Source organism: Mesoplodon bidens, assembly GCF_964165515.1.
Source record: "Mesoplodon bidens genome assembly, chromosome: 2".
Taxonomy (NCBI): Eukaryota; Metazoa; Chordata; class Mammalia; order Artiodactyla; family Ziphiidae; genus Mesoplodon; species Mesoplodon bidens.
Window position 1 is genome coordinate 51,894,821 of NC_138177.1, and position 13,031 is coordinate 51,907,851.

The 13,031-nt window shown below is 49.7% G+C and overlaps 1 protein-coding gene across 1 annotated transcript in view; it reads right to left on the reverse strand.

The window, feature by feature from the left end:
- Positions 1–13,031, reverse strand: part of PLXNA2 (plexin A2) — a 219,390-nt gene that overhangs the window by 122,634 nt on the left and 83,725 nt on the right. The gene's annotated exons all lie outside the window — the stretch shown is intronic.

The window sequence follows — 13,031 nt, forward strand, 5'->3', positions numbered from 1 at the left end:
GCAACGGGAGAGGCCACAGCAGTGACAGGCCCGTGTACCGCAAAAAAGAAAAAAAAAAAATATGGCTGGATCCATTCATCAGAACCTCTGTGCTTGGGGCCCTGGCATCTTCATTGGGTTTCAAAGCTTCCCAGGTGAATCTAGTGAGTGGCCAGGGTCTAAAAGCACCGACTGTAGCCCAGTGGTTTTCAAACCAGCATGCCCTGAGAACCACCTGGAGGGATTGGGAAAATGCACCCCTGGGCCCACCCCAGGGTTTCTGACTCAGTGGGAATGAGGCCTGAGAATTTTCATTTCTAACAAATTCCCAGCTGATGTGGATGCTGCTAGTCTGGGGGTTTGAGAAGGGTTCCTCTAGTCTAAGCTCTACACAGAATTTGGAAATTCGGCGGAGAGGGGTCCCTAAGGACCAGCACCTCATACAAAAAGGTGATGGCAGAGAGTCCATAGTTTGAATGTGCTCTCACCACTAGGTCTCCTGTTCCCAACACAGCAGCTGACTCTTGACCAATATTGCCAACCCCGGCTTGTTTCTTTGTCCTCCGTCCAACTAAACCCCTGCTAGCTCAAGCTCACTTTCCCCATGAAGACTTCCTCAATCTCTCCACCACACTAATTGCTCCTCACCCTGATGGCTTTTTAGCCACCAGACATTTTGTCCTGGGATTATAATCAATTGACTTGTTCATTGTATACGTACTAGCTAACGCGTATTGACTACCTACTTAAATTGTTCTCTAATTGCCTCGCATGTGCGTACGTCTGCCAACATTTTGAAGGCAGGAAGGCTTTCTGTTTCTCTGAGGACTAGCCTCTGAGGACTAGAATGGAGCTGGGAACACAGCTGGTGATGGATAAAAGGGAATGCTTGGAAATGCTTGTTGAAAAGACATGAACTATGAACCAACTGATAAAGTATCGTGGGCTCTTTAGTGCTAAATCAAAGTGAGGTCAAAAGACAATTTTCTGTGCACAATTTTAAGCTGAAGTCTTTCCCTCCTATTCCCTTTGATTTCTCTCTTGGACTTCTAACCATCTTCTTCCCTCTGCCCATTTCTCCCACCCCACCGAGAGCTCCTGAGAGCAAGGACCATGACTTATTCATTGCAAGGGCTAAGCTTGGTGCCTGACGCCACAATAAACACACAAGGATGGATGAATGGATACATGTTCAGTTTTTATTGGCTGAGTAGAGAGGGTCAAGAGCATTATTTCTTGCAGAGTTGGGAGGGTAGGACCAGTGCTTCTATTCAAATTTTTCTACCCTCCTGAGAATCTGTATACTTGAGGGGCCTGAGCCAGGGTGTGGTCTGTGCCTGCAGAGTTGAGCTGGATTGGAGTGAGTGAGAAGCAGACCACGAGCCCATTGTGGGATGGGGCACAGTGGTTCTGGAGTTCTTAGTGGCAGAAACAGCACTTTCCTGCCTGAGGCCCTGGGCCTAGACCCCAGGGGTGGGAACACTGGAGCAGGGCCAAGAGTCAGAGGTACCAGGTTCTCCTTGTCTGCTTTGATGGGTGACTTGGGGAGCTCTGGGCTTAAAGATGAGAAGGTGACCTCAGTGGAACCGAAGAAACTCTGCTCTCAGCCATTCCTACCCCAGTAACTCCCCACTGTGGGTTGGACTCTCCTTCTCCCCTAAGCTCTTCTTTCGACCTTTTTTCTGCCTTGTTAGTGGCTTCCTGCTGTTCCAAGCTGTTGCCTTGGCAACTGTCACTGAAGCCCCTCCTTCCAGGGGAGGGGTCAGGGGGTCAGTTAATTCATTCTCATAGGGCAGAGGAAGACACTGGGGTCAGGAATGATGGTGTGGGGCTGAGGCTACTGCCTTCCACCCTGGAGCAAATCTCATGATGGGAAGCAGAGGGAAGAAACAAGGGTCTCAGTCTGGGAAAATGCCCCACAGTTAAAACAGTTCCCCTTAACCTTCAGAGCAGCATTCTCTCTCAGATGGACAAATCCAAAATTCCCATGAGATCCTTCTAGAAATATAGTAGCTTTTAATCACAAAAGTTCTCGGGCTATTGCAGGAGGGAGGGGGAGATGCGATAGTCACGACTTCTTGTTGGTTTAACCTCAATATTCCGTCTCCATAAAATGGGAGAGTTCAAGCTCTGCTTCCCCCTCCAAATGGAAAATGTCCCGGTGCTTCTCACCACCCTCCTTGTGACAGCTGCTCCTCTCCAGGCATGTTTCAGTCTCCTCCAGGCACTGGCTCAGCCCCAGGAACTGAGGAACCATCCTCCCACGCCAGGGCCAGCCCAGGATCTCCCCGCCTGCGGAGGCCGGTTAACCCTCTGCCAGGTGAAGCAGCCTCGTCCCCAAGAGCCTGGGCACACAAAGTCAGAAGGAGGAAAGCCATGTCTGGCCCTTTGTGGTCCCCAGGACTAGATGGTACCCATGGCCAGGTTGGAGCTGAATTGAACCAAAGCCGATTTATCATCACATACTCTGCTGCATCACAGTTAGGACTAATCCCAGCCATTCACTTTTTTCTGAATAAGAGACCTAAACAGATTTTTTGTTTCTGCCTACAATCCCAATCTTTCAATAAAGCAGTTGAAGCCAGAATCAAACCTACATAACTCTCAGACATCAGAGCTGAAAGTAAACCAGAACAGAAAATGTTCTTGGTACTGAACCTGAACTAAGCTATCCTATTTCATTCAGTCTATATACACTACCAGACGTAAGGTAGATAGCTAGTGGGAAGCAGCCACACAGCACAGGGAGATCAGCTCGGTGCTTTGTGACCGCCTGGAGGGGTGGGATAGGGAGGGTGGGAGGGAGGGAGACGCAAGAGGGAAGAGATATGGCAACATATGTATATGTATAACTGATTCACTTTGTTATAAAGCAGAAACTAACACACCATTGTAAAGCAATTATACTCCAATAAAGATGTTTAAAAAAAAAAAAAAAGTCTAAATCCCTGGAATGAAGAGAGGTATTGCCTAAGAAGTCTGTGCACCCCTACTTACTCCCTCATCCCACGCTATCTGCCTTGAGCTGGTGCAGCTCTCCAAGATACCAACAGGAAGACAGAGAAGACGGAGAAGGGGGCCAGGAGGCTGGGGGTCAAAGGGATGAGGTGGGGGCAGGGCTGGCAGGCAGAAGCCAGGGGAGGCCAACTGGGCGGCAGGGGTCTTTCCCTTCCTTAATTCCCTTTGCTCCCTCCGGGCAACACACCGAAGTGGGACTCAGGGTTCCTGGGTTTCTGCTCTGACTGTGTTCTTGTCTGGGCTTGATTTCTGCCTAATGGTACACTTTTAGGTCAGTTACCTCGTCTCCCCAAGGCTCAGTTTTCCTCTCTGAATAACACGAAGGAGCAATCTTCTCAGGGTCTATCACAGGAGAATCACAGACTTATGAAAACTGCCAGAGCTGTAGGGCTTTGGAGCCCATCTCATCCAAGCGCTTCCATTCATGGACATAGCTAGTCAGGGGTGGACCTGGGGCTCCCTCCAGCTCCAGCCGGTGTGGTCCAGAGGAAAGCACATGGCTGATGAAGAGAACACCCTGTGACTGAGGAGGGACAAAGGTGGGCCCTACTATAATTCAAGCACACGTGTCCCCATCTTTCTCTGTCTTGGATGGGAAGTTTTGAGGTTCAGTGTTGTCCTCCATCCTTGCCAGACACAGGGTGGTGGTGGCGACTGTGACAGAGTCCTAAACAAAATTGGGATTTTAAAATGCAACAGATTGAGTCTATTGTGTGGTGTCCCACAAAGTGGGTTCTCTTCAGCTTCTGAGCTTGTGTCGCCAGGGCCAGGTTTCAATGACCACAAGGACAACAATACACTGAAATAGGCCACGAATCCAATCCAAGAGAAGGGCACTATCAGACCGAGTTGCACAGGCCCCAGCCAGGCATCCAACCAGGCAGAGGAGGAGCATGGAGAAGGGTCAGAGGAGGGACGTGATACAGACAGGAGAAAGCCAGTCATTTCAACCCGTCTTTCTACTTGGGCTCCTCCTCTCCTGGGAGGGCTTGACCTCAGCGGACAGGCAGAGCTAGTGGTGTCAATTTGCTTGGACAAAGCTCAGAAGTTGGGATAAGAAGGGCAGTGTGCTACAATGGAGGGTGACAGTCTCTACAAAGATGAGCAAAAGACAAAATGTGCCTAAACCATTGTACAAGGAGATTTAGGCTAGCTCTAGTAAGAATTCCTGTCATGAGGAGCCCTGACTACAGAGTGGGTAACCACAGAAGACTGTATCTTCTTTCTCAGGAGAGTTCTGAACACGGGATGACTTCTTTTTTTTTTTTTTTTTTTTGCGTTATGCGGGCCTCTCACTGTTGTGGCCTCTCCCCTTGCGGAGCGCAGGCTCCGGACGCACAGGCTCAGCGGCCATGGCTCACGGGCCCAGCCGCTCCGCGGCATGTGGGATCCTCCCGGACCGGGGCACGAACCCGTGTCCCCTGCATCGGCAGGCGGACTCTCAACCACTGCGCCACCAGGGAAGCCCGGGATGACTTCTTTTGCTTCATGGTTAAATGTGGCCCTGCCTGAAGATAGTAAGGATGATCTTGGTGGATTTTCAAAGGGCCGTGTTGGCCTAAAGAATTTAATAGCTACCACTTCTATTGCTTTTACAATGTGCTGGGTGCTGTTGAAAGTACTTAACAAAAATGAACTCATTTAACCTGTACAAGAACCCATGAGGTAAACATTATTATTATTCCCATTGTACAGATGGGAAATTGGAGGCATGGAGAGTTATGTGCCTTTCCCAAGATCACACAGCTAAAGGGTGGCAGTACTGGGTTTCCCACACAGAGCCTGACTCTCAGCCACTCTGTGACTCTCCTAAGAGATAATAATGTGCGAACACAGCCATTCACTGCAGCTGAGAACAGAGTAGATGGGCAGATGAGAGTCCAAATCCTCTCTTTAGCTGCTCTTCCTCTTTCAGACCCAAAGAAAGAGGAAGTGGCCAAAGTAGGACAAACACTTACTTCCTAGAGGCAACAATAAACTCAGAGCCTAATTTGGGGAGACCTGCTGGGAGGCTAAAAGGCAGTTTATCAGGGCTGGCTCTGGGGCAGGAGGATGTGAGGTGAAAACCAGGGGAGATTTACTGTCTGGTCCTCCTGGTGGGAGGGGCCTCTTTGAAATGAGAATGAAATAGTAATCCTATTAGTAGTAGCTTTCCTTTAAATCACAGCTAGGTCTGTACAGAAATTAATGACAGCCTCTTTATTTGACTATCCAATTTAAATCAGCATATCCAATTAACTAGCTTATCTGCAGGCCCCTCCAAACTCTTTTTCTTATGCATCAATTTCTTCCCTAGTTAGTCCTAAATTATGGAGCTTTTACTTGGGATTTGACACTCTAACATCGCTTTATTATTAGTAGTAGCAGTAGTAGCAGTAGTAGCATCTTTTTTTTGCAAGAGCTGCTGAGGAGCAATAGAATTGGGAATCTTCTTGGGCCTCTCAGTAGGAAATAGATTGGTTTGAGAGACATCACCACACAGAGGGAGGCACTGGTTTGCGTCTGCAAGGCTGGGATCTAATCCCAGCTTTCTCATTAATTGGCTATGTGACTTCAGGCAAGTCACTTCACTTGTTTGTGTGATAGTTTCCATAGCTGCAAATTTCGGTACTGTCCAATATTCATTGAATTTCGGTACTATCCAATATTCATTCAGGACATGCCTCCCGTTAGCCAGGCCTGTGCTAAGAGCCAGGGACACTTTGAGAAAGGATCCCCTTAGGAAGCCCCAGGAATGGGGAAACAGACAATCCAATCATCAGTCCTCACACACACCTGGGCCACCCCGTGTGAGAGGAGGTTTGCATGGGGATCCCAGGGAGGCCGGCATGGAGGGCAGGGCAGCACCTCACCTGGACTGAGAGGAGGGCTTCCTGGAGGAGGTGATACCTAAACTGAAAAGCAGGAGGGGAAGGAAATGTGAGTTCTTTGGAAACTTTAGAGTGTGACATAAATATAAAAGTGTTATTGTTATGTCCAAGCCCAGATTTCTTGGAAACTTGGTTTGTCAGACCTGAGTATTTGGAGAGGATGACGTTTTTGACATGTAGTCATTGAGGGCTCAGCAACAATTTCAGCAGGTCTCGTCATCATGTGTCCCAAAATTCCCTTTGGAGGAGGCCTTTATTATTTGATTTTATCTCTGGCTTCAGGATTCTGGGCTTATGAGTGTTTGTGTGTGTGTGTGTGTGTGTGTGTGCGTGCGTGTGTATGTGTATATGTATGTGTGTGTGTGTATACTTTGAGACCTTTAAAGAGGGGAAAGGTGAGGAAGGCCTGGCGCTGCTCAGACTGAACTTGGGAATGAGTTAATGAGCAAGTATATCTGCAGCTGTGCATTGAGTGCTGCGAGGGCGAGGATTCATGCTGAAGTTTATTTTTGTAGAGTTTCATGACCTGAATTATTTATAGATTGAAGTCTTTGGTAAAGTCTGTCTCTGAGATTCTTCCTCCCTCTATCCTGCACGCACTACACATGCATGCATACATAGACACACACACACACACACAGAAGCAGCAGCAGTGACTTCCAGGGTGCCTCTGGCTCATGTCTCCTCTCTACCCCCGAGGTGTGCAAACATTAACTAGCCATGCAGAGTCACAGTCCAGTGGGCTGAAGCTCCCTGGGGGACAGCTGGGAGCCTGCCCCTAAATGCTTGGATGATTGGAGAGGAACACAGGAGCCTGGAAAACTTGGCCTGTGGGTTGTACGGATCCAGGAGAGATGAGGAAGAGGGGGGAAGCCAAGGGCCCCTCCTATCCACGAGAAAGAAGGAGGTCACCAAGGTGTGCTAAACTTTGAGAATTCTGGCTGCCCTCACCTTTGTGTGCATGGGCACACACATCCTCCCACACACATGCAGATGCTTCCAGCACTGGTCCCCAGTGAGCTGTCGGCCAGTCACAGGGGCTTTGACACTGGAGATTGACATTTCCATGTACAATTATTACTATTTCTGTGCATGTCAGGAATCTGCCCTAGATATTAAGCTGGGGGTGGGGGAGCTAGCAGAGGGGGGCGCGGGGCTAGAGGCTCCTGGATTTCAGAAGGCCAGCCCATGGTGGGCTTTCTCTTGGAAGGGAAGGAGGGGGTCCCTAGAGGAACCACCTGTCTCTGGACTTCTGCATCTTGGGAGTGTCTGAGAATTCTGGCTTAGGAGGACCGGGGATGTGGTGAATATTTATTGAGCATGTACTCTGAGCAAGGTAAGCGTTTGGGGGTTAGGTTGGGGAGGTTGGCTGGAGTGGGATTCCCTTCTAAATCATGGCGTCTTTGCTTCTCATCAGCCAGGGGTAGATGACCAAGCAATCACCATCCAGCGGCCCACAGAACCACGAGGAACAGCCTCTCTTCACACCTTCCTGGGGTGAAGGACAAACTGCACTTTACAAGGGCACCAGCTGCTGTCCCAGGGGCCTCTCCCTTTACGACTCAGGGGAGAGTGACATCAAGTCCCAGAAGCACCAGAATCAATCTCTTGGTTCTCGCTCTGTCAGGTAGGGCTTGGAGCTCCAAGGCCCAGGACAAGGGACTAGAGCTTATAGAGCTGAATGACATGGGGCAGCTCTGGAGCACAGGGCTCTGACCCTAGATCAGTCCCACCTTTCAAGGCTGCTCCCAGTCAAGACTTGGGCAGGTCAGGAGGCTCCGGGAACAAGATGAAGCTGCCAGGGGCAGAGGAAACACTTGATTGTTCTGGGAAACAATAAGATAAACACAGCGAGGGATGGAAGAAGCATTAAGCAGCCTCAGATGAAATCAAATCACGCAGCGGCAAAGCAATAATTCACCGGGAGTGCACAGAGTTGGGGGGAGCACAGAGGGGTAGCAGGAGGAATTCATAAAGAATAATGAGCGTCTCCTGCTAAATCGGAATCTCTGTTTATCCAAAACTCTAGCAATGTTGGACTCTCGGGATCTCCATTCAAGGCATCACACCCAGGTTACCGGCCTGGGGCTGCCCTGGCTGTATCGGGATAGAATCTAACCTCTTAGGCTTTTTGAACTGGGAATGATTTAGAAGCAACCTTTAGGGTCCATGTGGAGGCAATGCAGCCTTCACCAAGCTCTGGAATAGGATGCAGTGAAGATGAGGCATATTGACATATGCCCAAGGTTAACTACCACCTTGGAAAATTTCCAGGGGGAGCTGGGGGGGCAAAGGAACCTAGCACTTCCTAGAACTGGACATATAGAGGGCTTTGAATCGCTTATCTCCCTTTATCAATTAGTTCAACATATTTATGGAAAATCTATTGAGCATGACAACCAGTGTGCAAAAAGTTGGAGACATAAACATGGCTAATCTTGAAAACTCTGTGCAGTAGGCCTTCCCATCTCACAGAATAAGAAACGTAAACTATCTAGAGCAGGATCACACAGGAAGGAGCCGAGCACAGCTCCAGGCTGCAGCTGCCTGACTGCAAAGCCTGGACTCGTCTCTTTCACTCTGCCTCCCTCTGGGGCCTCGGTTTTCCCTAAGTCAAACAAGAGGACAATGCCTGCACTGGGACTAAAAATTACATCTAAAAAGTGCTGGGTGTCCCTGGAGATAACTCCTAGGGAACAAAATAGATCATATAGCTGTCTCCTCCAGCGTGACAAAGAAGGCCACCTGCAGCTGGAAAAGGAGCAAAGGGCGGGGCTCCGGAGAGGGTTATTATTACCCTCTTTAATTAACTCATTCTTTTCAATGGCCTAAAATTGCGCCGCACTTTATAATCTGGAACAGTAATCACTTTCTTTCATTAACGCTGAGGATGGCATTTCGGGCTGGAAGGATGGGAAGGGAGGTCTAGGTTTGTGAGCACGGCTATCTGACACTGGGCTTGTACCTGAATGCAGGAGACTCCCTGAGATTTTAAAAGGAAAAGTCATTTTTAAAAAACGCATGTGGCATGTGTCTACCCTGGTGCAGAAAATGCGTGGTAACTGAGAGAAGCACATCCATGTCACTGTATTTCTCTTCCCATTGCTAACGGGCTAGGTCTGAGTCTTTATTGCCTCTTATCTGTGTTACTGCGATAACCTGAGAAATTTCCTTGCTTCCAGCATATTCCTGCTCTAATCTCTTCTACCAAACACTGCCAGATTAATCTTCTTAAAACACTTATTTGATCCTGCCTTTTCTGTATGCAAAATCCTTAAATTTCAGGTGTTTGTAATTTTCTCTCTCACTTATCTCGGTCTCCTATTTTTTTCTATGATGAACATACACTACTTTTGGAAGATGAACAAAAAAGGAAATCATTGCATGAATCCATGCACGCACACAAAATACCTTTAATTGTCCCTATTGATAATTTAGAAAAGTTCACATGCCTCAGTTTGTCACTCAGGGGTCTAGCTAACACGGCCTTCTCACCATTTTCCAATTATGTCCCCAGGTTCTTGGTCTTTACACCTTTGCTTAAGAATTTATTTTACTTCCTAGATCCTAATCATCCTTCAAGACCAAACCCAAATGCCACCTCCTCCATGAAGCCTGTATTGATCCCTCCTTTGAACTCCAACAGTATCTAGTGTGACTCTTGGCACAGTTACTTGGGAACACGTGCAGTTATCTTTCCTAAGATTGTAAGTCCCTAGAAAACAGATACAATGTTTTGTGCAGCTCCATATGCCTCACTGTACTGGGTACTACTGTGTACAGAGCAGGACCTCAATAACACAGGCTGATGGAATGGATGGATTCTTGCTGCTGAAACCAGGCAGGAGTGGAACAGAAGTCACAGCCCACATTTATTTAACCCCTATTATTGTTAGATACCATGCCAAGGGCTTTATACACTTCTTCTCATTTAATCCTCACAAGAACCCTATTATCCCATGTTATAGATGAGAAACTGAGGCACAGAGGGGTGAGGAAACTTCCTCAAGGTCACAGAGCTGGTAGGCAGAGAGTCAGAACTCAACTCTCTTGGGCCTCTGTTTTCCCATCTCTAGAAAAGAATGGGGAGAGGAGGGAATCTTGTTCCATGCATCCCCCTGCCCCCTGAAACCAAATCTTCTGGAACCTGGAGCACAAACCCACTATATGCATTAGTGTCTGTTGAAATGATCTTTTTGGCTCTCGTTGGACCGGTAAGAGCTCTTAGGAGGAAAGTACTATAAACACTCAAGGTGCTTCTCTGAAAAGAACTCCAGGGCCACTAAGCTAGAGCTCTGCTGGCTCAAAGGCAGATGGAGAGCAAGAGTAAGATCATGAAGATGGGGTCAGAGTTGGGGTCTGAGAAACAGGGTCAGAGAAGGGAAGGGAAGTGAGGCCAGAAAGCCTCCACCGCCTGAAATCTGGGGCGGCCAGTGCAGTGCAGGGCAGCCCTGTAGGCTTTGGTGTGTCTGACTTCCTGGCAGAGCCCAAGGGCAGAACAGACAGCTGAGGGAGGGTCTAGCTCTTTAAAAGATTCTGTTTGAATAGCTGTCATCTTCACACCTTTCCCCATCTCCCCTCCCAGGAGAGGGACTCTAATAATGAGCTGCTTCATGACAACAGACCCCTAATTAATTCAGTGTTACTCTTCTGGGGCCAGATCATTCTAATCAAGGTGGGATGGGGTGGGGCTGGTGAGCAAGGATTGTCTCAACTGCTCCATCTGCCATGGACTCTAGCTGCACGCCCTGGCATTGCTGCTCAGAGACCCTTCCCGGTCACCAACTTCTCTTTGGCCGGGCCCCTGTTTCTCCTCGATGCCCGCCCCCTCCTGTGCTGACGCCTCACAGCTGCTGGGCACAGTGCCAGCACGGAGCCCCTGCTGGTGCCTGGGTACAACAGTGAAGCAGGTGCCAGGAGCTCACTGGGGGCGGGTAGTGAAGGAGGGAAGCCTTGTACGGAGCAAACCTTGTACCGTCTTTCCTGTGAGCATTAGCAGAACATCCAGTGGGCTCAAGGGTCAGCAAAGTGCAGCCCCTGCTCTTCTTTTCCGGTCCCTGCCCATCCTCCCGACCCCTGAGACGATCCCACGACCAGGGTGCTATGAACTCTTGGGCTCTGGGCAGCCACACACCATGGCACCAAAGGTGCGGCTGCATTTTCGCAGCTGATAGAATTTTTGTATGAGGATGTGAACAGATGAAAGGTATCAAGATGGCAGGGAACTGTTCTAGGGACAATATGAATCAAAATAACTTAAAAAATACCCCCTGCCCCACCCAAAGGCAGATCACACTGCAGATGACGGAAATTAAAGGGCACGCAGGTCTCGTCTCTATGAAGAGGGCAGCCTCTACAGAGATTTTTCGGTTTCCTTTCTAGATCTTTCAAGCCCCACACTTCAATCTTCCCTTCTGAGAGGTGTTGACTGTCCAGTCAGGGCTGATGTCTTAACTCGCTGGGGGCGGAGGCCACACAGGGGCATTCAGCCAAGGGAGTTAATTCTCACTTTTTTCATCTGCAAAACTGGTAAAAAAAAACAGTACAGCCTACATGACAAGGCTGTGGTGAGAACAGATTAGATAAGGAATGTGAAAGCACTTGGAATGCTGGAAAGGGCTGCACGGAGATGAAGAAATTTTGGCTGGTTTGCTCCTGATCCATAGACTTGGGTGGGACCAGACTGAGGAGGAAAACCGGGCAGGGAGGGAATTCTTCAGGGGTCCACTGGGGCCATCGGTCACACCCTACTCTCAGTCCTTTCCAAGGGAGCAGCTGGGGAAGGAGGAGGGGTTGTGGAGGGAGCGGAGGAACGCAGGAACCTTTGCACTGTGGGAGCTTGCAGGCTGCTTTTGCAGGCAGCCCCCCTGAGTGCGAAGGGATGGTTTTGCTGGGGTGTCCTACGCTGGGGACACAGAGGGTGGAGGCCCCTGGGCCCGAAAGGATGGCAGCGTTCTGATTCAGACCCTTTCTACTCTGTGAAAAAAGAGAAAAGTGAGGGGGAGGCTCCAGGCCTTTCCCCACAGAGAGAAGGCCGCTCAGGGCAAACCTCCCCACTTCTAATCTGTTCCTGAAAAAGAGCTAGAAGGAGCTTTTGTTTAAAGTACTGAAGCATCCCCCTCTCTGCCCCTCGCACACCCCCAACTCCTCTCTATTTTTTTTCTCTTAAAAGAGCGTTCCACCTCTCCAGGGACTGGAATCATTAACTGAACAGCACTTTGCCTCTCATAGCTTTTGACAATTTGGCAGTGAGCTGGAAAGTACCAGAGAAACTGCAAAAAAAAAAAAAGGCAGAGGGAGAGAGGCTGGGCAAAAGGGATGTGTCCGAAGGAGCAGCCCGGTGTGTGCCTGGCCCCTGGCTCAACACCGCGATGCTCTGGATCTGCCTCTCTCTTCCTGCCCAGCTCTGTGGCTCAGGGGAGCTCTGGGTGCCCGGCTGTCAGGGAGGTGTGGTCAGGGTGGGCAGGGGAACATCATGTGGCTTCCCATTCCACCCCCCCCTCCCTTTGGTGTCACTTAGAGGCTGCCTGGGACTGGTTGGCATCCAATCTAGACAAGGATGCCTCAAGGAGAAGCAGGAGGTTGTGCCCCTCACCCTACCTGACACCTGAACCTCGCCGTGATGAGCAGAGGAGGGGCCCCTGAGGGCTGAGGTACAGGGAGACCACGGGGCTGGACGGGGAAGGATGGGCCTTCCTTACAAGGAGAGATGGGCCTTCCTTTGCTGAAAGGCTAAGTCCTGGGCATTTCTTTTTCTTTTTTTTTTTTTGCGGTACGCTGGCCTCTCACTGTTGTGGCCTCTCCCGTTGCGGAGCACAGGCTTCGGATGCGCAGGCTCAGCAGCCATGGCTCACGGGCCCAGCCGCTCTGCGGCATGTGGGATCTTCCCGGACTGGGGCACGAACCCGTGTCCCCTGCATTGGCAGGCGGACTCCCAACCACTGCGCCACCAGGGAAGCTCCTGGGCATTTCTGAAGAGGAACGAAAACAGGCGAGGGAAAGGAGGGTCATGGGTTTCCCAGTCAAGTTGTGACAGAAACAGAGCAGAGAGGGAGAGAATTCTGGGGCTTCCTGGGAGACAACTTAGGGTGGAGCATCTGCAGAAGTGCTCTGGACAGTCCCAACCTTTAGGAAGCTGATGGCTTCGAGGGGATTTCTCAGAAG